This window comes from Topomyia yanbarensis, chromosome 3 (assembly GCF_030247195.1).
Source record: "Topomyia yanbarensis strain Yona2022 chromosome 3, ASM3024719v1, whole genome shotgun sequence".
Lineage (NCBI taxonomy): Eukaryota > Metazoa > Arthropoda > Insecta > Diptera > Culicidae > Topomyia > Topomyia yanbarensis.
Window position 1 is genome coordinate 65,916,018 of NC_080672.1, and position 27,495 is coordinate 65,943,512.

Consider the following 27,495-nt stretch of genomic DNA (forward strand, 5'->3'; position numbering starts at 1 on the left):
GATGGAACCCCTTAACAGGCAAAGGAAATATAGTCCACCGAGAATTGTGGAACACGAACTTCACTCATCGAGAATCATGGTATCTTTTAAAACTCTATTGTGATATATGATTACTTTGCGAAAACAAATCTTGAGCGTTTTTTCAAAAAGACATATCTACAATGAGTTGCTCTCTTTATTTACTTTCTCTTTCGATTTTTACGGCGTCACTATAACACTTTTCACTTATTTTACAGTACAGATCGAAAGACGATGGTTTTAACTAGTATGCAAAGAGTTGAGGGATAAATGTTAAAGTGACCGAATTATTAACAGAAGTGAAAGTACACAAAGAGAGTAACTCATTGCAGATATGTCTTTTTCAAAAAACGCTCAAGATTTGTTTTAGCAAAGTAATCATATGTATATCACAATAGAGTTTTAAAAGATACCATGATTCTCAAAAAGACATATCTGCAATGAGTGACTCTCTTTGTGTACTTTCACTTCTGTTAATAATTCGGTCACTTTAACATTTATCCAAATACAAATTATTTGATTTGATTTATCCCTCAACTCTTTGCATACTAGTTAAAACCATCGTAAAATAAGTGAAAAGTGTTATAGTGTTTACTTTCTCTTTCGATTTGTACGGCGTCACTATAGCATTTTCACTTATTTTGCCGTACAGATCGAAAGACGGTGGTTTTGACTAGCATATTATGCAAAGAGTTGAGGGATAAATGTTAAAGCGACCGAATTATTAACAGAAGAGAAAGTAAACAAAGAGAATCACTCATTGTTGATATGACGTTTTGAATAAAAGGTCTAGAAATATGAAAATTGCTCATCTTGAGATGTCCAGAAGCTCCATATACTTCGTCGCATCAGTAGCCCCGGTTGCTGTGTCGCTTCAGTACGGGAATGTCATAAATCGCACATAAAATTATCCGCCAAGAAAACTAGCTTTAGGATAAATGGGACCGACGACTTACAGTTGGTCGGTGTTAAGTCAAACCGGACTAAGTCGCAAAACATCAAAAAATGAGAACTATAGCATTGGATAAAGAATTTCGTCAGCTAGCTACACTATTGACTATTGCCAGATTTGAAATATGTAACAATAAACAAGAATTATGGCAAAAATTAATTTCCAATAATAATGTAAAGGATGCTGCGATTCAAACTTTAAACTTGTTTTTCTCGAAATCAATATTTTGTCACTTAGTCCGGTCTGACTTAACACCGACCAGTTTTATGTTACGGAACGATTTCAATTAAAAACATTGACAAAATTTTCCGATACAATCCAATGAAATATGTGAATTGTGGATCAAACAAGAAATTCCAGTATGACGCAAAAATGGCAACACTGCATCAAATAACCAGCTGCACACACACTCACGCAAGGCAGACGGCTCAGTTGTGAGTTCCATTCATCTTCATCAGCTTCAGCGGCTTCATCAGTCTCTTGCGCGAGCCAGCGATGGGTGGTTGAGTGTTTTTTTTCTGTTCGCTGAATCTTTGCTCGTAGAGTGTGGGGTTCTGGAATGAAATGGGAAAATACCTAGTGCAAGTTACTCACAAGTTGAAGAAGAAACGGATTTAATACCTACAAGGAAAAGTTTGTTGTTTGTTCCAGTATAAGGAAAACGGATCTCCGGAAGCGGTGTGATCGGTCGACAAGTGTGCTAGGATTTTTTCAGCGTTAGCTTCCCATTGGCTCGAATGGAAAATTTGTTGGGAATTTTCACTTTTTCAACCAGTGTTTGATTGTGTGGTAAGTGGCGGATGTCCAGATTTTCTCTGCGAAGAGTGTGTTGGTGCTAATCAGAATAGGAAGAAAACTTGTTTTGTGTGATCGGTCGTTTGTGTTGGTGCGTACGGCGGCGGGTGCAGTTTTTATCGTTGGTAAGTAACCAGGTTCCTACTTTTATACAATAACAAACTAATTTACTTGAATACCGAAAGTGCCGAAGCAGTGCTGAGTTTGGTTTTGCTTTCCCAAATTTGTCACGCTTCTTGACTATTGACTATATTTCAGAATTTGGTTTATCAATCTTTGGAGGACCAGATGTGGAATTCGTTCGCAAAAGCGCTGGTAGTTGTGTTGCATCTTTCCGGGTTCCCCCATTCAATTATTCAATCAAGCAGGCAGCGATGTTTGGTTAGTTGAAAGGCCGTCTTGGCGAAATGAATCAAATAATTTTATATGGTTTGATGCTGATTTGAGTTGAATCGCTCAAAACTCACTTTTTTTATGGGATTTGTAAACATAAAGATTCGAATCCCATAAAGAAATATGCACAACTTTGCCAAGTATGATCGATAAAGTACCCTAAAATGCTTTCAGTTTACTGGTGAAAAACCCGTGGGGAATGGTTTATTATGCTTGACGTGGGTATTTTGCAGAATTCCAGTGATCGGAGCGGTGAAAAAAAAAAGAGATACACTTATTACAACCAAATTTGAATGACTGCAACGCCGATTAATTTGTACAGTAGAGCAACGTCAAAAGCGAGCATGCCATTAGTTTGCTATAATTTAGTCTGTAAGCCATCGGACGTATTTTTTCGAATCTTTAGTAGTTTAAATGGTTGAATTTATATTTGAGAGCGGCTCATTTGAATTCTTTACTCTCAAACCATTCGAGATTCTGTATGATTTTTGTGTGAATTCTAGTTAAATCGGCTGTTGTAATAGAACTAATAAGGTGTCTATAACAATCCTAAAGTGTTGATTCACGTAATTTATCCAAATTGTTAGAACAACATGTCAAATATTTAAAACTTGTCTGGTTTTCTGACATCGTTTTTTTTTCAATTATAGAGGTTTTAGCCTTAAGGTCATTCGCCTCTTCGGGTTAGATAATCTCTTATGAAAAATTTCTAACCCTATGTGCGGGGTCGGGATTCGAACCCAGTTGCGCTGCGTATAAGGCAATTGATTTACCAACTACGCTACGCCCACCCTCTTATTTTGATTATAGATCAAAGAGAATATCTTTTTGAAAAGTGTCTAAAAATGTTGTTTGTATCTGTAGGTAGGATACTGTAGTTAATTGGTTTGATACGTTTGAGACTTATTGTCAGAAGATTTGTAGCTATGTGGACAGATACGTTATTTTTCATGCAAAAGCCTTTCTCAGGATCTAACTTTCCTTACGTATTTTTTGTTTTCTACTTTCTATTTTCGTGACTCGCCATTTGAAAATTGCTTGAAAAAGACAATTTACGTTGTGATGCCGTTTTGAAATCCTGAAACATAGTCGATTATCACTCGATGTTAAACCTCGTTATTTCAAATGCCCTACGCTAAGTATCTTCTATTTTTTACATAAAGTTGATATACTAAATTTTCATATATTTTTCGTGAGGCCGCGGTGATATTAACTACAATGGAAATCTTTGAAATGTTTTATCATATCCAGAATATATTTCGCAAAGGCAATGCCAGCACTAAGACTTTTGACATTTTCTAGTTTTCTTTGTAATACTCGTTTCAGATCTAAGAGTTGTAGTAGGATATAAGCATCATTACAGAAGCGGAGTAAATGCGAAACTTTAGTTCTACTGACGAAAATTTCAACGTTCTACAAGGTGAACGCTTCAAATATTGAATTCAAAATCTAATCATAAACAGTTTACGAAAAAATGATTTAATGTCACGGCATGTTGATATTTCACATAATTCAGAGTACTTTCTTGCAAACCACGATTGACCCTATAATTTAATTTTTGAGTAACAGGTGATAAGGACACTGGATTCAATTGTCTTAACTAATCTTAAAAGAAAATCTCTAGAATACCTCCAAACAACTAGAAAATAAGCGTTCTCCAGAAGTGATTGCAAGGTGTGATATTTACAGGCATATTTGTCCACCACTTATTATCGCCCTTCAAATAACACCCATATTTATGATTTACTGTATATTGAAAAAACTGAAACCACCATCTTGGGTTCCCAAATGGTTCTGTCGTCGATTTTGGTTATCTACTAGGCCTATCTTAAATAACATCCGTATTGATGATGCTTTTTGCGTTTTTCTGACAATCAGAAGCCGCCTATCTTGGATTTAAAATGACGCCAAAATTAAATTTTTGGCATCTGAGCACCCTCTTTCAAATTACTCATTTATTATGGGTTTCACAGGTTTGCGGTAACCGAAAGCAACAATTTTTATTTTCAAAATGGTGTCAATCATTAAATTCTGTCACCTACTGAACACCACCTTTTTTGAATGACACCTATACTGCCGTGATACGCATAACAGTCCCATTTGCTATGGATTTCCTATGCAGGTGGGACTGTTATGCATATCACGGCAGTATACTACCGCTATACACATAAATGCCCCATGCGCTATGGGATTCCCTATACACATGCTATAATTATACACAGAGCGACAGTATATTGTTGATGGTATCCACTATTTTGTAATAATCAAAAACGAAATACGCCGTCTTGTTTTTGAGAATGGCGTCTAGTATCAATTTCCATAATTTACCGTGCACCTCACTTTCAAATGACATCCATGTTGATGATGGTTTTCAGTTTTTTAGGATTACCGGAAACCGCCACCATGGCTTTTGAAAGGACGCCAATAATCTCCGTCATCTACTGACCGCTCCCTCTCGAATGGCATCCATATTTATAGTTTTTGCTGTTTTACGACAACCGGAAGCCATCATCTTGGTTTTCAAAACAGCGTCAAGCATCATTTTTTGTCATCTACTGATTACCCACCTTCAAACGACAACTATATTGGCGATGGTTTTCAGTATTTTATTGTTGGATTTTCATTATGGCGTCATTAATCAAATTCCGTTATCTACTGATCTACACCTATCCTATACTGCACGATTTCCAGGGAGTCGACCGGTTGTCTTAAATTACTGAAATTTCATCAGTCGCAGATCCAAATAAGAAATTGACTCCATTTCTAATACCTAATATTAACCTATGCATTATTTTCTCAATGAAAATGGGTTAATATTTTATACTTTTCTTGCCCTTAATATTTTGTTGAGTCATATTTGCGCTAATTCATATTTTACCCCAAAGAGAATAGAAAGAGAGACGAATAGTGGAAATCAGCCAAAACGGCAACACTTCCTTCATGATGATTTCAACACTACCACTTTGGCAACCGCTTCGTCAGGTAGCATTTCAAATGACACTTTGAAAACAAACCGTATGGTGATCATCGGATTTGTTTTGCAAATGATGTGCATTTCGTAAAGCTTGGTTTTAATAATACATGTACCCTAGAATGTCCCTTGCAACCACAATTTGACCAAATTCTGGCAAAAAAATATGTTTCTTTTTTGATGAATGTGCAATATTTATCTCCTCCAAAGCAGGTCAATAAGGTATTAGGTTTTACATCAACCGACATAACCCCACAAAATGAGCCGGATGAACTTTGTTTGACAATACTCGATAGTTTGTTTACATTGGGGTTAGGTGAGTTGAAATGTGACAGATGAGCACCCGTTGCACTCAAACTCACGCAACTGACAAAATAAACAAACCATCGAGTATTCTAGAGCTTTTATTCAAAACGACATATTTACAATTGGGGTTTTCGATTGATGTGCACCGGTGTAGTGGAGTGCACTGGTTTTGCACTTTCTAGCAGAAGTGTCAATTGTACATACCCAGTTTTCTGCACTTCTGCTAGAAAGTGCAAAAATGGTGCAATTCCAGTGCACTCCACTACACCGGTGTCAATCAATCGAAAATCCCAAATGAGTGACCCCTCTTTGTTTACTTTCTCTTTCGATTATTACGGCGCCACTATAGCACTTTTCACTTATTTTACAGTACAGATCGAACTACGATGGTTTTAACTAGCATGTTATGCAAAGAGCAGAGAGAAAAATGTTAAGGCGACTGAATTATTAACAGAAGAGAAAGTAAACAATGAGAGTCACTTGATTCATCATGAGTTCATTCGGGTCGTCATCTTGTAGAACTACATGGCTTCACACTATTCGTCTCATTCCCTATTCTCTCTGATGGAACCCACTTTTGCTCCAAGATGCTGATAAATATATAATTTTTGATCTAACAGAAAATTGTAACCCAGAGAATTCTTGAGCGTTTTTTCAAAAAGATATATCTACAATGAGTGACTCATTGTTCACTTTCTCTTCTGTTAATAATTCTGTCGCTCAACTCTTTGCACAATATGCTGGTCATAACCACCGTCTTTCGATCTGTACTGTAGAATAAGTGAAAAGTGTTATAGTGACGCCGTAAAAATCGAAATAGAAAGTAAACAGAGTCACTCATTGTAGATATGTCATTTTGAATGAAAGTTCTTGAATTGTTCTCAACCTCCCACTGGTAGCACTGTAAAATCATCCGGAAGAGTCCGTCTTCGTCCGGGTTTAATTCATCAGCGACGTAAAGTGTATCTCGTCGGAAATAAGAGGCAATCATTAGCCAGATCCTTTCTTTTGTTTAGTTGCGTGTTGGTTTGTGAGAATATCTAGGGTGACCATACGTCCTATGTTCCCAGGACATGTCCTGGTTTTGCATTGTCTGTCCTGGTGTCCTGGAAAGTCGAGGAAAATGCTTGATTTGTCCTGGTTTTTCTCCTGTAAGCCTAGTATATTTCTATCTATTCAGTCTTCGATTTTCACTATGCTCTAGATCGCAGTAACGACTGACCGCAACCATAACTGCAACGTATACTCATCCTCAATCGGAATGTGACAAACAAAACTTAATATAGTCGAATCTCCCAATTGTACCTTTCGATGGTTCTTTAAATCTCCCAAGAGTATCTCGTCAATATCGATGAAACAATGGTTACCAGCGCTTCTCCTTGGCTTAAATCGTCATTCATTCAATTCCCTTTGGTACCTCAGAAAAGACACATCGGCATTTTGGTGCTTCTGCTTCTACTTGAGTTCTCTTGCTAGTGGCTTTATTTTCGTCTTACTGGAAATCCATTCCATAAAAAGAAAAATAGCACCTAATCAGTCGCTCTGCTTGTCAACAGTGCAGCGAATCAAACGAACGTTTCTACCTAAAGTCTGCTGTCTAGATGTACCGTGCCAGTACTATAAACAAGCAAAGCAATCGAATAATAAATATCTTCCAAAGCCATTGTGAACAATAAAGCACAGTTAATTTCATCGATACGATATCGATCATTCATTTCAAGATGTTTGAAACTCAACAGCAAAATACAACAGCAAATTTGCAAATGAAGTTTAGACTATCGGAAGTCGTCGTTATACAAGCTCACTACACTCATTACTGATAACATTTAAAACTTTGGCTATAACGGAAAGCTACGCAATGGAAGACAACATGCAATACGTCGTTGAGCATGATAGGACCAAGATACCCATTTATATCGACAATGATAAGATTGATATGCGTCTGCACGATCAACACCTAGGTACTATTAATAAATTTATTACAACCATCATGTCGGAATACGTAACGGTGGAATCCTTTAAGTTTGAAACCCGGAGAAAATTTAGGTATTTCCAACGTTTTTTATTTCGTGGGAATACGAGTGACCTATTCCTTCATATCTGAACTTTCAATTCAAAGCAAAACGGGTGACCAAATCTCAAATCACGCTGTGCATGTATGAAGGATAGACTCCTGCGTGTCCTACGTTGTTATACAAGAAGACACACTACGAGAAACCATGTACACAAACCTCTAACGAATCAATATCAATTGCCAGCATACCCTTCACACAGCCCTTCATCAACATCAACTAAATCACAAACCATCGGAGTTGCAGCTCAGGCACCAACGATTACTGGAACAACAGAACGTACGCACAGCGTGAACGATCATTGTGATGTGCCTACTACTTCCCAAACAACTGCTAGCACCACCGATATTAAAGTAAATAACAAAGAGCACGGATACGCAATCGTGACCCGTAGGCCCCACAAGCAACTCAAACCAGGTAATCGTGAAAGCCCATACAATATTAACAGCGAGAATAGCATGAACGAAAACGAGGGAAACGAACCAAACATTTTTTTCATCGCGACATGCATGAATTGAATTTTGTTTTCTTTCAAATTCACGCAGGGATGTCAATTTTTTCAAGCTCGGGCTCAAACTGATATTATTTACAACAAGCTATCCGCCAGTTTTCATATAACAATCGCTTAAACGGAGAAATTTTTGGTAACAACGGTAGGTTTTGCAGCTCTCAAGTCGAGAGATAATGGTTTTCAATGGAGATTGCCAGGCATAGCGCAGGGAAGCTACTTGGGATCACTGATGTTTCTGATTTACGTCCATGTCGTGTTATTAGTACTGAAAACTCCTCGCCGGTACTGCATAGACCATCTCAGCATTAAACGTTTGCTTATGGTGGTGTAGCAAGAACTGCCACTGTGAAATTCCGATGAAAGACTTTCTGGTAGAGCTCTTCCTCCCAGACTCCCATAACTTTTTTCTGTGCAAGCTCTGCCTGCCAGACCCCAGAGCTGCCGAACACATGCGGAAAAGGCAATGTCAAATGAGAGGTAACGGGGGAATCAGTACCCTTTCGACTGTCCTGGTTTTTTACTCGTCTGATATGGTCACCCTAGAATATCGCAAGAATAATGCACATTCGCTGAGAAAATATGGTGGAACTTGCTAATAATTTTAACAAATACTTGTGTGATTAGAGTTGCTAAAAGTACACCCGTTACTTCCGCTTAGTATCTGCAGTTTCTTTTGAACTTCACTAGCTTATTTATTATTATTCTCGGTGGTTTGTTTACATGGGAGTTATGTGAGTTCAAGTGTAACAGATGAGCACCCATTGCACTCGCACTCACGCAACTGACAAAGTAAACAAACAACCAACAATTATTGTCAAACATGAACTTCATTCATCATTGGTTCACTCATGTCGTCATCTTGTAGAACCAGCCCCCTGCTAGGCAGCCATTTTGTCCTATCCAACATCTGGTTTTGTTAAAATCAAAACAACCCAATGCTAGTGCACGGGCGACGTGGGCCTAGATGCAGCTAGGCCCATCATATGTTAACTACTGTCAAAGTCCGTATATCTCCATAGCGAATGACAGGAGTGACACCCTCCTGTGTAGAACTCAATAGCAGTCATCGTCGCTTGTTCGAAATATTTTAAGAGCCCTTATTTTCACGATACTCGCACTGAAAAAACTAAACACGTTAACATCATATAGAAATTGAATTGACTCAATCGACAAATACAACATGCAATGCGCACGGTTGCCATTTCAATATTTAGTCGAGTGTTGGAAATGTGGTTCTCGAATGGAATTCACGCGAACATTGCATTGTGTGAAAAGTACAGTAATATCAAAAGAAATGCCACTGACTAAAATTTCCAAATGAATTTCACGCGAATGTCATTTTGTTTTACCCATAAATTTAGTTGGCAGAATAAACGATAAAATCAATAGTTTTACATATAGAAATGCGCCACGTGTTTTCCACGCGAAAGTCAAACTCCAGGTTCATACTTTACGACTCAATAGCATGGCAATGAGCATTCAATGAAACAGCATGTTATTCACGTGGAATGTGTTTGAATTATTTTTGAAATACAACATGGATTTCCATATGAAATTCAAAGGAAAGTTATTTTCCTTTTCAACATGAAAATGAACACGAAAGTGATGTTTAATTGCATATGACACATTCTTTCGTGACGTTTACAACGATTTGACGAATCTTCATTCGACAAATATGTTATAACTTTATCAAATGAACGCCTACATAAAAACTTATTACAGATTTGGAAAGTAGACAAAGATTCACCAAAGATTCAATTAACATAAACTAAATATACCAGAATTTGATGATTTGACTTTTATTGAAATACGTTGAAAGCTCTAATTTGTGACGCGTTGTAACGACACGTTACATTATCGGTCATTAAACAATCAGTTTATTCAGTTAATGTTGATTGAATCTTTCGTGAAATGTAGTCTGCATTCTGAATCTGTAATAAGTTCTAATATATTTGTCGAATAAACATTCGTCAAATTGTAACGTCACGAAAGAATGTGTCATATGGTTTTATTGTGTGGATTATTTTCAGTGCGTGTACGCCATCCTGATGCATCCGTCGAATAAGAGGTACTCGTCCTACGTTTGGTAAATTCGTTGGATATTTGTTCAAAGAATGCAATCCATTCCTATGGGATTGTTGCTGTTACACTGAAGTGAACAACTACTGTCAGAATTGTCAGATTTACTTTTTCCTATTGCTTTATGCTTGTCAATGTACGGTGCAGATGTTGACGTTTTAATTCCGAGGAAAACTAACCCTAATAAAAAAATTATAGACGAACTTTAACCCGTATAGTGCAACGATTCCACATATTGTTACCCCCCGGACAGGTCGTTTTGCTCTTAAATCATACGATGTTTATTAGGGAATCGTTCACACGCAAAATTTGATGGCAACCGAATAACAAATGGACTTAGTGCAGGGCGATGGGCATTAAAATTCGAGAAATCTTCCTGTGTGCGTTTTATTTTAAACGTCAGATATTTCAATATGAGGGAAGTGAACCTTTTCCGAAGAGAGCCTGCGGGAGGTAGCATGCCGGTTTTATCTCATCATTTCGACAGAGATTCGTCGATGAGTGCTGCGAGAGTGAGTGCATTATAATGTGTTCGTTTAGGCAGGACTTGACATGTAGGGAGCATTGCTTGTACAGTGATCAACTGATTATGCATCAGTCAATTTTTTTAATTCATAAAAATCAAAGTTGTTAAACATCGAACAGAGAAAGATCGGATGAAAAAAATCGATTTTTCGAAATGGAAATATCGATCGTAAGAAAATCGTATCTTTTTCAATGAGGTCGATTTTATCAGATCGATTTTTTTATGTCAACAGCATTGATATTGCCAAAAATCGGGCCGATAAGATCGGATGCAAAAAATTTCCCTCCCCTACGTTGATGGGTTTGACGGTATTGCTAACATCATCGAGCATATTTCGTGCGTCAGTTTTAAAGATCCTCTGACAGACAATTGCTTTAGGATGATAGTGCATCGAGGATACCGAGACAGCTTATGGGTCTTGTTGTAGGTTTTGTGTTTTTTCCACTCTGCACCAGTCCAAACTAACGATCAACCACTGGCCTATGCGCTCAAGTGGGTCGACGTGGATTGATTGATGTTTACAAATCTTGTGCGCTTTTTCAAAACGTCATATCTGCAATGAGTTACTCTCTTTGTTTGCTTTCTCTTCTGTTAATAATTCGGTCACTTTAACATTTATCCCTCAACTCTTTGCATAATATGCTAGTTAAAACCACCGTCTTTCGATCTGTACTGTAAAATAAGTGAAAAGTGTTATAGTGACGCCGTAAAAATCGAAAGAGAAAGTAAACGAAGAGAGTAACTCATTGCAGATATGACGTTTTGAAAAAACGCTCAAGAAATATATTCACAGCTTAACCCTCGGGCACTCGCGCCGTTGATTCATGTGCTAGACCTTCCGAAACTCTAGCGAAATCTTCTTCCAGCACGAGCGGCTGCTAATTCGGGGAGCCATTCGCGCGAGTGCCGGAGGGTTAATGGCGGTGTTGGTGGACACGGCGCGCAGTGGAGAGCATTGTGTGTGGACTAAACGGTCAACTTTGTCATAGTGCACAGGCTTACTATTAGACCGGCAACAATTTCGACTTTTTTCGGAACACTGCTAATTCAAATGGTAATTGGATGCACAGATCATATGCTAAATATGAGCTATTTACTATAGCTCTAGTTTATCCACAAGAGGTTCAAGTTTCTGTAATAATATATATGGAAACTCGGAAATAAAAACTTAAAATTAAATGAAAAATTCCGCAGTAGCTCTGTATACCTCAAAACTTATGGTCGCGTAGCTTATTTCATAGCGAACAGCATATTGATTGGAAGTTCCCCTATAAAGTTCTTTAACTTTGACGAGCAACCGATTTGCGAGAAAGAGCGGCAACACATAACTTTATATGAAAATATCTTCTTACTTCAAAATTGGATCAATTTGCAGTCTTCGGCAATGTTGATCCTCATACCTTAAGCTATATATCTGCAGATTTTGGGATGCACAAGATGACACTGGCATTTTGTATTGAATTTATTGTTTCTATTGCCTATTTTTCATATATTTTCACATACCAACTTCAAAACTCTTGTGAGTGTTCGGAAAAAGCTCATATTTGATAAATGCTATGTGATGTCAATTACCGTTAGATTTAGCAGTGTTCCGAAAAAAAATCAAAATTGTTGCCGGTCTACTGACTATAGAACTGTAAAATTTGAAACCTATCAGTGTTAAAGTAGTAAAAATTGTAGTTCTTAGTACTAGTGTACAATTATTGTGTGCTAGTCGTATGTCTATCTGTAAAAGATTGTCTGGGGGAGAATCTGCAACCGAGAATAGTTCGTCTAGTTCCCAAGGACAAGGCTCTCTCATCTTTGAGCTTCATTACTTTCAAAGTTGGCGTTAGCAAATCATACAGGGATAAGGCTCTGTCCAAAGACTCTTGGCCGGAGAACATCTACTTCCGTGAATTTGTGACCAATTCAAAAATCCAACGACCTATCGTCAGGATTGCGGCGGAGAAGAATCCATCTGGTGGTGGACAGTAGCGCCAAGCTGTTCCGGATAAACTCATCTGTCCAACTTCTTGTATCCCGGCGAGCGATTTAGGTCTACCTGGCGAATCGGCGACTTCTTCTGTGTCAGGTAAAGCCAAGAAGGGTATATGTCCTTCCAAAGCAATACAAGATGCTGCACGCCCTCAATATAAATTTCACTTACAGTCTGCTGATGAACACAACTCTACCGCCGCTGTGAATCTTCAATGTCAAAAACAAAATTTGGATCCATTCGTAACGAGCACGTCTCTTCATAGCACATTCGGCTCTACAACGATCACAGAAGGACTAAGCACTCTATGCTATGCTGGTATGACTCATCGCAGCCTGGGACGCACTGCAGCTAGCACTATGGAAGCCCTTGATCCCCCTGCCACAGTCGAGCCATTGCAGCCAGCGTTCACCAGTCGTCCCGGTCCTGTATGCAGGAGTGGTGAAGGGGTCTTCCAAATCGATACCAACGGCAATCAATCGCTGCATTCAAACCTACAAATATATTACCAGAATGCCGGTGGTATGAATTCAGTAATCGAAGATTATTTGGTAGCAAGTTCGGATGAATGCTTCGACATAATCGCCCTCACAGAGACGTGGCTTAGCGATAGCACTCTATCAGTGCAAGCATTTGGTGCCAACTACGATGTTTTCCGTACTGATCGCAGCTCACGCAACAGTCTCAAGACTACCGGGGGCGGGGTACTTGTGGCTATCCATCGTCGATTGAAAGCGCAACCGATTGACGATACTTTGGGGGTCAGTGTGGAGCAGGTGTGGGTGCGAATCAAACTGGCTGGCTACGCACTTTTTCTTTGCGTGGTTTATCTTCCACCGGACCGCACTCGCGATTCGACATTGATTGATTTACATACTGAGTCACTGGAACGGATTTCCGCTCAAGCAAGCCCGGTTGATGAGATCCTGATTGTTGGTGATTTCAATTTCTCCGGATTAAAATGGCGCTCTGCTTCTGACGGATTTATGTTCGCTGATCCCGAACTGTCATCTTTTCATGCTGGTATTACCAGTTTGCTTGACTGCTACAGTCTAAATCTGCTGCGCCAAACGAATAATGTGGTGAACGAGAACAACAGAATCCTTGATCTCTGTTTGTCGAGCAAATCTGACTACGCGCCAAAAGTTACCGCAGCACCGTTCCCCCTGGTAAAGACTGTTAGACACCACCCTCCCCTGCATATATTGCTTGAAGCGATTCGAGTGAAGCATGACTGCAATGCTTCTGACACCGTCAGCTATAATTTTAGAAAAGCGAACTATAATAGCATTATTGACTTCCTGTCGAATATCCACTGGATTGAAATTATCGACAATGATGAGGTCAACGTTGCAGTGCAGACCTTCTCCAATGTTATGAGCTATGCTATCGATCGCTATGTACCCAAAAGAAGTGGCCTTCAATCTAAGCACCCAGCGTGGCACACTGCCTGAGCTGAGACGGTTAAAAGCGACTAAAAGAGCCGCTCTGAAGAAGTACTCCAAGTTTGGGGGCTACGTGCTGCGACAACACTACGTTCATGTTAACCAAGTCCATAAAAAGACATCGAAGCGTTGCCATGCCGATTACTTGCGAAACGTGCAACGTAAGTTGAAGTCCGAACCTAAAACATTCTGGAAGCATGTAAACGAGCAAAGAAAGGAATCCGGGTTGCCTTCAACGATGAGCTATGGAGGACGTATGAGCTCTAGTTTACAGGAGATCTGCCAACTATTCTCTGAAAAGTTCGCGAGTGTTTTCTCCAACGAGAAACTGACACCGACCCAGGCTTCACGCGCGGCTCTCAATGTACCTCAATCATACCAGTCTTTGAACTCTATCAATATCGACAATAATATGGTACAACTGGCGATTAGCAAAATAAAGGCTTCAACCTCGGCAGGCCCAGGTGGTATACCAACTATTATTCTAAAAAAATGCTCTGCCGGTCTAATAGAACCACTTTGTCATCTGTTTCAATTGTCGCTAACAACCGGAGTATTTCCCGAACTCTGGAAATCCTCCTTCATGTTTCCAGTTCACAAAAAAGGTGATAAAAAGGTAGTTGACAACTACCGTGGTATTACAACGCTAAGCGCATTTCCTAAGCTGTTTGAAATGGCTGTATTGGAGCTCATCTCCAGCCACTGCAAACAGTATATCTCCGAGACTCAGCATGGATTTATGCCGAAACGTTCAACATCTACGAATCTTCTGTCGCTCACAACATATGTTACAGATGCTATGTCGGACGGCCTTCAAACTGACGTTATCTACACGGACCTTTCAGCTGCTTTTGACAAGATAAATCACGCTATTGCAGTGGCAAAATTGGATAGACTTGGCTTTGGTACTAATATTCTCCGTTGGATGCAATCGTATCTCAGTGATCGTCGTCTAGCAGTCAAGATAGGTGATTGTGTATCCGAAGAGTTCTTTACTTCATCTGGAATTCCGCAAGGCAGCCATCTCGGTCCATTGATTTTTCTTCTGTATTTCAACGACGTTAACTTTTGTCTAGAAGGACCACGGTTGTCTTTCGCGGACGACCTCAAGTTATACCATAGAATCCGGAATACTGATGATGCAGCTTTCCTTCAACGCCAACTGGAAACCTTTGCGGAATGGTGCGAGATTAACCGAATGAACCTAACTCCAAGAAATGTACGGTCATTACGTTCTTGAGGAAAAAAACGCCTATTCGATTCGATTACTGTCTAGCTGAATCCACAATTGACAGAGCGAATTGCGTCAAAGATCTCGGAGTTTTTCTCGATGAACAACTGACGTTTAAACAGCATATCAGCTATATTGTCGCAAAGGCATCACGCTGTTTGGGGTTCATAATGAGAATATCTAAGCACTTTTCAGATATTTACTGCTTGAAATCTCTCTACTGCTCACTTGTTCGATCAACTCTGGAATATTGTTCAGTTGTGTGGAACCCTCATTATCTTAACGTTGTTCATCGAATTGAGACAGTACAGCGCAGATTTGTTCGGTTTGCCCTTCGTCGATTGCCTTGGAGCAACTCTCACTAGCTGCCAAGTTACGAAAGCCGGGGTTTGCTTATTGGACTCGATACATTGCAAGTGCGGCGGGATCTATTCCGTGCTATGACGATTTCGGATATTTTGCAAGATCGAATTGACTGCCCCGAGCTTCTCAGTGCGATAAACATGAACATTCGCTCTCGCGCCCTTCGCAATAATTTACTCCTACGATTACCTCTTCGCCGGACTAACTATGGATTAAACGGTGCCATCATTGGTTTGCAGCGAACCTTCAACAGAGATTAACAAATTATCATTAGGATCACACTGTGTCTGTTGATATTAATTAATTATAAATAAATAAAATGTCACTGTTCGTTTGATTATCTGTGATAACAGGGACAGGGAAAGGATACAGAACTGTTGCATATGATAGAATAGTGGGTAATCCTTCCTAAGATTCTAAGTTGGTCTCTTTTATCCGCTGTTCAATTCCTGCATTCGATTGGATTCGTTCGGGAAAATCGGATTGAATAAAATAAGGTATGGTTAATTTACCAACGCACGTGAATCATCTATTCCCGGTCAGCATAGCATGATAAAATTCTAACAGGATGCAATTGTAAACACAGCCAAATGAGATTAAAATATAAAGTCCCGCCCGAAATAGCTTCAAAAGAAGTGGAATATATCGAAGCAGATAATGTGGATAAAATCGGAGTTGTTGAATGTCTTTAAAATTTGTTTTAGGCGAGATTAGCAAGCAAACAAAATTATAGAAGATGATTGCAATTAATAATTGTTATGTGTTTTCTTGAAAGGTATATAAATCACCATAAGTATTGTTTTTCTTATACTTTAATGAATTAACAATGTTTTTAATTTTTAACAAATTAAAATGATTTTTTAATAACGATTATCATGGTAAGGTCTTAGGCCCTCTCGCAATTTTATGGGATTGACGGTATTGTAAACATCACCAATCATCATGACTACTGAGGATTTGAATCATATAAGAAGCCCGCTTCAAGATGTTGATTACAATACTCCTCATTAGTGGTGTATCAAGGGGGCCGGGAGGGCTGATGTGAGCCTTTTTTGTTCCATCCTTTCCTCTATTTATTAGCTCACAACCAACAATCAACCAAGAAAAAATAGATAAATACGAAAGTATATGCTATGTGTGGTGGATAGCTATTCAAGTACTAGTAGTGTTTGAAGTACTATTGTATATTTGTCACATGATGGTCGTAATTTTTGCTGTATCTTGTACCTGTCTAATCTATTACAACTTTCATCTATTGTCCTTTATCTTTTCCTTTCGAGTCCTATACTGCCATTCTACAAACGCCTTCAGCTTGACCAGTCAAAAAATAACGTCCATATCCAGCATATAACACGTTTCATGGCGACCCGACCGGGAACTCTAGTTTTTACGAGGGAAACTACTCCCTCCTAACATCTGAGCCGCACACTAATAATTTAGTATCAGATTCACGGCCCGCACGATCATTGAAGAACACACGCGAATATGGTCAAGGCTTCCGTCTGTCACGTTACAAGTTTACGCATATTTCATAAGATAAGTCTGCAAATGCGTTAAAATCAGATTCTATCACAATTGTACTACCCAAGTAGCATTTATAGTTTTATAGCAAACTACAGGTGCAATCTAAGTTTTAAGAAAGGCTTCAAGAGTACCATAAAACCTTTATTGCTACTTGGGTAAGCCACACATTTTTTCTACAGAAAGCTATTTTCTATCATGAACGGTTTTCGCTTTATTGTCAATTTGATACGTCTGTTACGTTACACAATTGTCGCAGTGAGTTTGGAGGTTGCCCGACTAAATTGAAAAAGTCTGTTCCGTTGACCCCCAAATTTGCATGAACACAGTTTTAAGTTGATGCTTGGAAAACAGGGAAGGCTTTGAAATATAGTTTTCCGAAGAAACTTTTTTTCGGATTTTATGGAGTATTCTCAATAATCTGTCACGTTACAACCAGAATCTGTCACGTTACAATTCTGTATTTTTATTGAAGCTAGTATATCGAGACAGTCATACACAGATCATCCTTGATTTGGGAACTGAGTATTAACGGGAAATTTTATGTTTATTTTGAAAAACATATTGGTTTTGATGAACAAACGTGCATAATTTATGAAAATGTCGTAATTGCACGAAATAACACATTTTGTCCAAAGAAAATTTAAAATCACTTAAAAATTTTGCATTTTGAAGGACAATTTTTCTTGAGTATTTTGAATTGGAAAAACATTTTGAAATACATTCTATAACTAAATTATTTACAAAACAAAAAAAAATAATCAAATATTTAAAAAAAAATGAAGCATTTTTCATGTTTTTATTATAAAATCATTTATTGTTATTTTCTCCACAATGTAATTATATTTTAAACCTTTTTTATTTAATAGAATTTTAAACTCATTATGTTTTTTAGCGTTTGGTCTTTGTGAGTAATCTATTAGAAGGGCGTATTTTCACCATGGATGTTTAAAAAATGTTTCGGAATTTTTTTCTTAAGAGCATTTTTCGAAACGATGTTTTGTATTAATATTGTATAAAAAAAATTAAATTCTAACCATCAGAATGAAGGTCCGCATGACCATCCAAGAACGCACGCGTATATAGGAAATGCCACACGGTTACAAAATCCAGTCTTGTACACGCGATGTCACATGAACGCGAGCACACGTGACAAACACGTTAACATACGAACGCTTAAGCTCTTCGCGATTAACAACGCACTCCGCGATCGCGCAAACTTAATAACACGCCGGTAATAAGGAGAACGTTTTAGCACTTACGAAGTTTCAAACGCTGTCTCAAACGCGAACCATCAAACATCCGTTTTCGTGCACTCATGAATCTGTCACGTCCGGAAACCATTACTCTCTGTACTAATAACATAGGTCCATACATTCAGTAGGACCAATCAAAAAATAAATCACATATCCACTAGACAACATGGCGACATCACCGGGCACTCTAGTGATATGGAAGATCTCACACTCTTTTAGCATTTTAGCGGTACACCAAAAAATAAAGTGCTAGATTCACGGTCCGCGCGCGATTATCCAAGAACACACGCGAATATGCGAAAGGAACACGGTTATAAAATAGAATTCATACACGCGAAGTTACATACACGTTAGCGCACGCGGCATACACACGCGATCGAACACGTTAACGTACAAATGCTCGAGCTCTTCGCGATCATACACGCGATCGCGGCTCCCTACGCCCGCACATACCTGAGCCGTACAATAAATATCACATTCAGAATCACGGCCCGCTACAATTGGCCTAATGCAGTGTTTTAGTGGGCGACATTGCCTGTCTCGTCTGCAAATTGTAGTATGTGATTCTGGCGGGGAGCCCTTCCGAGAACCTAGCTCTACAGCTCCAGTAGGACAACTCTCGAAAAAAAAATATTGTGTAAAAAAATTAAATTTATGACTGGAAAATATTAGGAAATTTAGAAGCATACTTAAAGTCGTTGTGAAAAATTATTTCGTACTAATAACTTCTGAATAATGCAATTCGACACAGATCTTTCAATAGGGCCAAAGTCGCAATGTACTCAAATGGAGAAAAATCAGTTTCAATATACGGCGATGCTTTTCTAAATGTAGTTTTTATTGTAGGTATAAATTACTTTATGACCATGTTTTTCCGGAAGCATCTATGGTTAAACCTTATGACAATATAACAAAGAATTTAATTCCTATGTGCTTTTAGTGGGTAGAAACTAAAAAAATGCTTACGCCCAATTTGCATCCCAGTCGTGATTTCGCCCTTCAGCAACCACCATTTGCGGAAGGGCTAAACGGTGTACATAATTTTCATAAGGGCGCGGTAAAAGGGATAAACTGACTCTGTCTTGCTGGGTAGGGCTGGGTAAATGGGCGAGCTTGACAGTGTACTTTTTAATAGGGCTCAGCAAATGGGCGCATAGAAACCCAATGTAAATGATAGGGCACGTGCATCTTTTCTTCGAATTTCATGAAAATATCGAAATATTCGAATGTTTATGTGCAACAACTATCGAGTAGACATGATCCTAGTAGATATTGCTTATCATTTATATAATAGAACCGCCGTTTAAAGAATAATTTTGTGAATAATAACCGTACGCCCGGTTCTGTCAAAAAATGTAAGTTTAGCCTTTATATTCCATATGAGAAGAAGGGCCTAAGTCGAAATCTCGAAGAAAATGCATGTTTCGCCGTTTTGTTTTCTTTAATTATAAATCGAACTAAAAACCATTTTAACTAATTTTCACCTCAATCTTGTAGTATTTTTGTCGCATAATGTCATAATAGCGAAAACGCATTTTGTTTACATTTGCGATTTAAGCCCTAATGAAAGATCTATGTCGAATTACTGTTTCTTCTATATTTAGGCTTGCGTTAACAAAAAAAAATCATTGGTTTTTGTAATTATACTTTTTCAACTTTTTTGTCTTTTCTTTTTGAAAAATTGCACCAAAAAATATTCACACAGAAGAATTAATTCCCTAGAACTCGCTATCATATAATTTGGCCGTACAAATCTCGACAAACATATGATTACGGCCTGAAAGCCAACTGTCAAAATCCACTTTGAATGGAAATTCCGGACAAACCGTTACTAGTCGAACACAGTTCACAAGAGTTTATGATAGAGAAAACTTTTCTCTTTCGTTTACTACCAACATTTGTGATTGGCGTGTAACGGTTTGTCCGAAATTTCCAATCAAAGTGGATTTTGACAGTTGGCTTTTAGGCCGTAATCATATGTTTGTCGAGAAATGGCGATTTTCGAACAATATATTTTAAAAGTAGTGCATTCAAGATCTCATACGACCTTCTTAAATATTACTCTTCAACAAAAATAGTTTGTTTAGCCATTCAAAATACTTAGGCTCCCATATAGATGAAACGTAAAAAGTTTCATCAGAATCGAAGATGGTCAGCATGTTTGACGTAATTGAATCAAACTTGATGCAATTGCTTTATAGCAGAAAACATCTGTCACGTTACATGAGATCAACTATGTTTTCTCAAAAAACGAATAAAACTTTAAGAAACCTTCACAAAACAGTTTCAAAAAGTAACAATGTAAGTTAGACATTGTATGCAAGCTGTTGGTGTGGTCCACAAAAACTTTTTCGAATTTTTAACTGTCACGTTACAAGTTATTTGTTTTCATTACTTCACAATTAAAAATAAGAATTAATCTACATTCATTTCAAATTTTCGAGCATTATCATCAAATTTAAATTAGACTACGATAGAAAAATGTGGATCCAGCCAAAAAGTTGAAAATATGGATTATGTTTACCTTTTTATCTCCTTGCAGTCTTCCAGTCATTTTCAGTCCATGCAAGAAGCATCAACAAACTTTTGTAAATGACGGACATGGAATTTTTGTCTGGGCTCATAATTCATTTTGTTTGACATTAGATGTTATATACATACGGAAAAAAAAACAGTTTGACGAAAAATTTGACAAAAAAAAATTTCTTTGGCTGCCATTCTCGGAGCCTTGACCATATGTGAAACAAGTTCACACGGTCACAAAATCAAATGTATATCACGCCAAAAACACGTTAACATAGAAACGCTTGAGCTCTTCGCGACCACCCACGCACACCTACGCCCGCGATCACACAAACGTTACACCCAGGTGGTAAAGTGAACATTCATAAATTCTTAAACGCGGTCTCAAGCGGGAACGTACAAAAATGCCCGCGCACGAACGATCACGAATCGTTCACGCCCGTCTATCCTGGAGGCCTAGGCCCATATATTCAGCTGGACCATTTGAGAATACGCTTATACTTATTAGATGGCGACATGACCGGGAACCCTAGCGATAAGGTGAACCTACCCCCTGCAGGAATTTGAACAGTACACCAAAAATTAAATATCAGACTCACGGTTCGCAAGACCATTCACGGAACTATGTTAATGGTTACACGATTACAGTATTACGTCAGCATACAAACGTTTGAGCCCCTCGCGATCATTCAAGCAACCTACACCCGCGATCTCGCAAAAGTGGTAACTCCCCGGTGATACGATGAACGTCGTAGCACCTATACATAAATAAATGCGATCTCAAACGCGAACCTACTATGTTTTGCTAATTTTTGTATGGAAAAGGTAAAAAAACATGATAAAGTGAGCTTACCGTATTCATAGGGTAGAGCTAGGTGCCACGCGCCAAGCCTTCTTACCTTTTTTGTGCATTGTTTCAAAAAGTTCCGGCTCGTGCATTTTGGTTTGCACATTTCTTTCTTATACGTAGTTGAAGCTGGTGTAAAAAATGTAAAAATCTTCAATAACTTTGAAACGAATGAGTATTTTTACACACAGTCTTCGAAAATATTATGTAGCTTTGATACCCACACGTTTGTCATGAACATAGTCACAATTGAAAAAAGTTTATTTAAAAAAACTAGATTTATGGGGTTGCCATAGAAAACGCCTGATAAATCAATAACCTTTCGTCCCACAAGCTGAAGTTCTTCAACAAAATTCTTCACTATGAGCATTTCTAAAACTTTGTCGGAGACACCAACTTTCTATCTCGTCAGCATAAAAAGTTAATTTTTTAGATCAATCATAGTAAGCCATGCCTGATTTCAATTGTTATCAGATTGTTACAGATATTCATACGATCAATTCCTCCAAATGGTTTGGCCTCTAGTGAATTAAGTTCACATTTTTGGCGTTTCCGACCACTGTGCCACGCGATCAAACACGTTAACGTACAAACGTTCGAGCCGGTTGCGATGATACGCGCACTCTGGAAATCCCTACACCCGTACATTTTTGAACCGTACAGTGAATATCACATTCAGAATCACGATCCGCTGCAATTGGCCTTAAGCAGTGTTTAAGTGGGCAACATTGCCTGTCTCGTCTGCAATTGTGGTGTGTCATTCTGACGGGGAACCCTTCCGACAACCTAGCTCTATAGCTCCAGTAGGAAAACTCTCGGAACAAATAGTACAGATTGCGAGTGATTCATAATCGTGACCTCACCGTACGCCTCGCTCACAGTGACCAAACGAGCATCAGTTTGATGCTGTGGTGAGCAGTGAGAAAAACAACGATCAAACTAGTGTATTCTAAATAGGGAGGAATGTAGGTGAAATATCTGAGATTTTCGGTGTGGCCCTATACATATGTCAAACAGGGGAAGGAACAGTGTGTGCGTGTCTTCTCTCTTGCGTTCATTTCTGGCCATTCTGATGTGGCCGCTGGCGCTGTTTGAATCGAACGTGCGATTGTGTTCCGTGTGGACTTATGGTGGGGTTCGCTCCTGTGCGGGATATGTTTGATTGAGCTTGATTATAACAACTAGCAGCAGACATGTTCACGGTATCCGGATAGAGGAAGATAATAAAAACAGCTGACGTTTATCATGTGCCAATTTCTGTCCAAATGAAAACAACTTTGACGGGGAAACGAAGTTGGGAACCCGTCGAAAACGTCGATGACCGCCGCCCTAGAGCTGCGAGTGAGCCTCTGTGTGTGAGTAGGTGGAAAATAAAATTGTGTAGTGTTTAGTGTTCTATTCCATCGGACGGAACTTTTCTCGCAGCTGTTTGTTTCGAAATATACCAACCGAAGCTGAACTCGAAATTCATCCATTACAAACTCGTTTCTGTGAATGGAATGGAGGGCTCGAAGGGCGGCGCGACGGTGATCAATGTGATAAGGGGGTAAATCATTTAGAAGATTGTTAGGTTTTTTTTCTTTACTTGCCCCAGTGTGACAAACGAAGAATGAGTACTGAAACTCGGAACGGATGAGTGAAATAGCACGAGCATGAAAAATGAACAAAAAATGCAAACAATTAGCCAGGGTGTGTACCCGAAAGGAAAAGCGATATGGATTGAAAAGTGCACGATGGTGAAAACGAAGAACTGAAAATAGCACTGTGAGGAGGTGGCTGAATGAGAAGGGAAACGGAAAGAAGTTTAATCGGGGAAAACGAACGTAGATGAGAAGTTTTTGACAGATCTCGAGGTGTACTGTGATGAATATTGCTACCCCGTGTGGGATTCTGTAGCGATGATGTTTAATGCTGTTTGGTTTATGATTCGATAAACATCTGAAGTTAGTTTGAAACTGGGGTAGAGCGATCACTAACAATGCTTGAAATTGTATGATTTGGACGGTCCATTTTCTGAAACTCGTGATACTACAAGATATTTCATATTTAGTCTGTGTTAGCCGTGTGAAAGATCAGTGCATCTAAAATATTCCACATAGATAATTAATTTACACGGATCTGAGTCATAGACATTTTTAGGTAGAGAATTCAGCGACTAAACACAGATCATACGGTGCAGTACACTTTTGTTGACATTTTAATTAAAGAGTTAATGAATTGGCAAGAAATCCGAAATCACAGATTATCACTTCTTCTAGGATGATTTGGACGGGGTTGTTTCACTTTGTCCGCCCTTCTTGTCACTTAATTAAGACATTACATTCTTTCTTGTATAGGAGCGATGAGTCCATTCTCAACTTAATTATTTGTAGTCGTTAGTTGGTACACCGTATCATGTTTGTTTGTATCATGTAGCTTGATTTTAGTGCCGTTATTGAGGATGCTCCACGAACTTCAATAGCGTTGGTTGCAATTCGATGGTAAAATACCAAAATATCCCCAAAAACCTAAACACGGTGTTCCTAAAACCGTTATTAACTAAAAAAACGCTTTTAATCCACCTAACAGTGTGATGAGACATTTCTTATAACTCTTATCACTCTCTTCGGATATTATATCGTTTGAGAACATTTAGAACTTGATGCTTCGCGATGTTTTTGATAACACTACATGGGATAGTGGCAGGACTCAGAGAATCGCTCAAATCAGCATAGGACAACATCAGTGCTAGAAATCTCAAATCAAATCAATAGGAAAGCGAAAAAATGGCCCATAAAATAGACATACCAACGAATTATTGTTAATGCTCTGTTTATAAAATATCTAAATTGTGGTGGGAAAACTGAATTTTCCTAAAGGGGTTATATATTGTACTGAGCCAAAAAAATCGAATTTTTTTTTAATCGATTTGAAGTTTATACTTTACTCAAATTTCCAACGTGACTGAGAACTAAGAAATCAACGCTTTTTCTTGAAAAGGGCGATACTAGCAGTGATACCATTCAAAGAAAATCAACAGTGAATATTTCCAGACTTGGTTTTATTATATAAGAACTATTGTGTTTTTACATCCTAGATTACATGATTCAGTGATCGAAACCCAAAACTTCATAAAGTATTTGAAATTATTAAATTAAAATTTGTTTTTGCTATTGAAATTGACAAAATGATAGTATCGCCCCTTTGGCGATTGTTTACTTTTTCGGTCCCACTTATCAGCATTGAAGTATCGCCCTTACGTTTTTTTACAATAACTACCGTATTACACCACCGATTTCGTCCGTGTTTTTTCAATAGCGATCATTGTTACTATTTACGGCTGGTATCAGAAAATAACGTTTCGCCTCTAAACTGCTAGCAAAAAAAGTATCGCCCTGTTTGTTTGCATGGAGCGTAGAGGGCGAAACTTTAAACAAAATAAACAAAAATACAGTTTCGCCCGTTGTATTTTTTGCTGTAGTTTAAGAAAGCAATATCGTAGAATCAAAATTTTTAGTTTAATTTGTTGCGTTTCAAAGCCCTCATTCGCATGTATGAAAAACCCTTATGTTTACATTTGTAAGTATCGCCCTTTTCACAAAAAAGCGTTGAAATTAAATCGCAGCTTCTGATATCACGCTATCTCTGAAGTATGCGTGCATAGTTCCAAATTTTACTTTGACATCGACTTTTTCTAAAGGTGACTTCCCAGTAGTATCCTTGATTTGAATTATTATCGCTAATCCTAATGTCAAAGAACAAAAAAACCTCTCGAAAACGAACCGTTTGGGAAAATCATCATCATTACTGGAATTTTCATTTTCACGAAACTTTTCGATAACCTTCCGTCACTTGCGTAAATGCACTGGGTGCACAGTGCTCTGAAAATCTAGCGAAATCGTCTTAGGGCACCAGCGGGTCTAATTCAGAGCTATCTGCGCGGCGAGTTTAATCTGTAAAGAATACTAAAAATTAATTTCTATTCCATAATTTTCAGTTCAGCAATTCGAGAGATCGTGCTCACCGCAAGCCATGAAAAATAGACTACGATGTGAAGCGATCGTCACTATTTATTTAAAATCACGGTTAAATAAAAAATTAAACTATTAAAAAATTTCAAATAGTTCATAATTTTCACAAACTTATTAGGAAAAATGTATTAATAAGCTTTCGTAATATTGTGTAGGAAAAAAGCTGAAAATTTCAGTATTTTCTCTATCTGCAACATATAAACCCTCAAGTATACCAATTAATTGGTATACGAATTGGAATAGGTTCGCCAAATTTTGGAAGAAGTCTATAAAATAACCCCTTGAAAGCTACCTAAAAATTGTTGTAGTTCGATGCAATAAAAAAATCCCCAAAAATGAAATGTATCTATTAATGTGAAACACAGTGAATAATACATACAATAAAGACCCATTTTTATCAATCTCATGGTATATTTTAGGCTGACAAAATGGGGACATTGACTAAATCGGGCAATTTTTTTTTCTTTATAATAAACTGAAGCTGTTAAAATATTCTTCCCGTCCCTTGATGTAGTCTGATAACTATTTCTGATTATGATGAACTTTTTATTTTTGCATATTTCCATCTTCATGATAAGTAAAACATGCTCAAGAAAGAATTTACTCGAATTCAGTCTTGTTCGTCTGCTAGAGCCCATCAAACATATGTTCATATTTGGCTGATAAAATCGGGGTTTCAATGTATTATAATAGATATTCAGCATTCGAAGAAGTTTCTTGTGAACGAGTGTAGAACGACTTTGTTTCTGCTTACTTGAAGTCAGCGGCGTAGCCAGAAATTCGGTTTGGTGGGGGTTTGGTGAAAATCGATCATACTGTCCAAACGGCATAATTCCGAAAGTGTAATTTTTGAAGTTTTAAAATTATGCAGAATTATTTTTTCAGAAAATAGTGACAGAGTTCGTGTCTTTAGCGAAATTTTTGAGACTTTATTGTAGTCATGAATATTAACCTGAGAAAATTCACCATAAATACTTCTTGGACGATATACCGTCAAAATTATTTACTAAAGACTAAGATACTACTAAGATACTAAACCTCCGAAATTGGTGGTTTCAAAATGATGCTATCTTGACCTTAAATTACTGTTTTTAATCATTTGACCTATACATATAATTGGTCATATAACAAAAATTAAATGCTCATCAAAATCGATCAGGAACTGCTAGAGTCGAATGGAAATCGTCATTTTTCATAAATTTCTCTCTACATTCGGAAAGTGTTATCCTCGTTATTAATCATCTTACGTTTTCGTCTCAACTCGACGCATTCCCAAAATAAAAACCTGTTTTAATCCACCTAGTAGTGCAATTGTGCTTGTCTCTGTCTGCTTTTAATTTTAAAGTAGCAACCCCTCACTGCATACCCCCCTCGGGCCGGTATAATTGAAGATTTTTAGAGTGATTGCATAACCTTTCTATATGAGAAAGGCAAAAATGTACCAAAGTCTAAAAAAGTCAATTTTTGTCAAACATCTCAATGTTTCATGCATTTTAAAGTCATTTGGCATCAAAAATACAAATTTGGTTTTGAAAATTTTTCATTTCAGTTTATATGGGAATTTGCTGCGTGATTGCACTCTTCAACTCGTAACCCCGGAACCGGAAGTCCAATCAATAAAAAATTCAATAGCAGCCGATGGGAAGGTTGTACCTTTCATTTGAGCATAATTTTATGCAAATCGGTCCAGCCATCTCT

General features: G+C 38.1%; 1 protein-coding gene across 9 annotated transcripts in view; it reads left to right on the top strand.

The window, feature by feature from the left end:
* Positions 1 to 1,460: 1,460 nt before the first annotated feature.
* LOC131691331 (unconventional myosin-IXAb) overlaps positions 1,461 to 27,495 on the top strand; it is a 153,936-nt gene continuing 127,901 nt past the window's right edge. For 5 of the 9 annotated variants that reach the window (XM_058977639.1, XM_058977642.1, XM_058977641.1 and 2 more), the window contains exon 1: positions 1,461 to 1,890. The gene's annotated coding sequence lies outside the window, so the exon portion shown is untranslated. Of the gene's footprint in view, positions 1,891 to 22,968; positions 22,990 to 23,070; positions 23,143 to 23,171; positions 23,334 to 27,495 lie in introns of those variants that run through there. The other 4 variants (XM_058977634.1, XM_058977638.1, XM_058977635.1 and 1 more) reach the window with 4 other exon arrangements.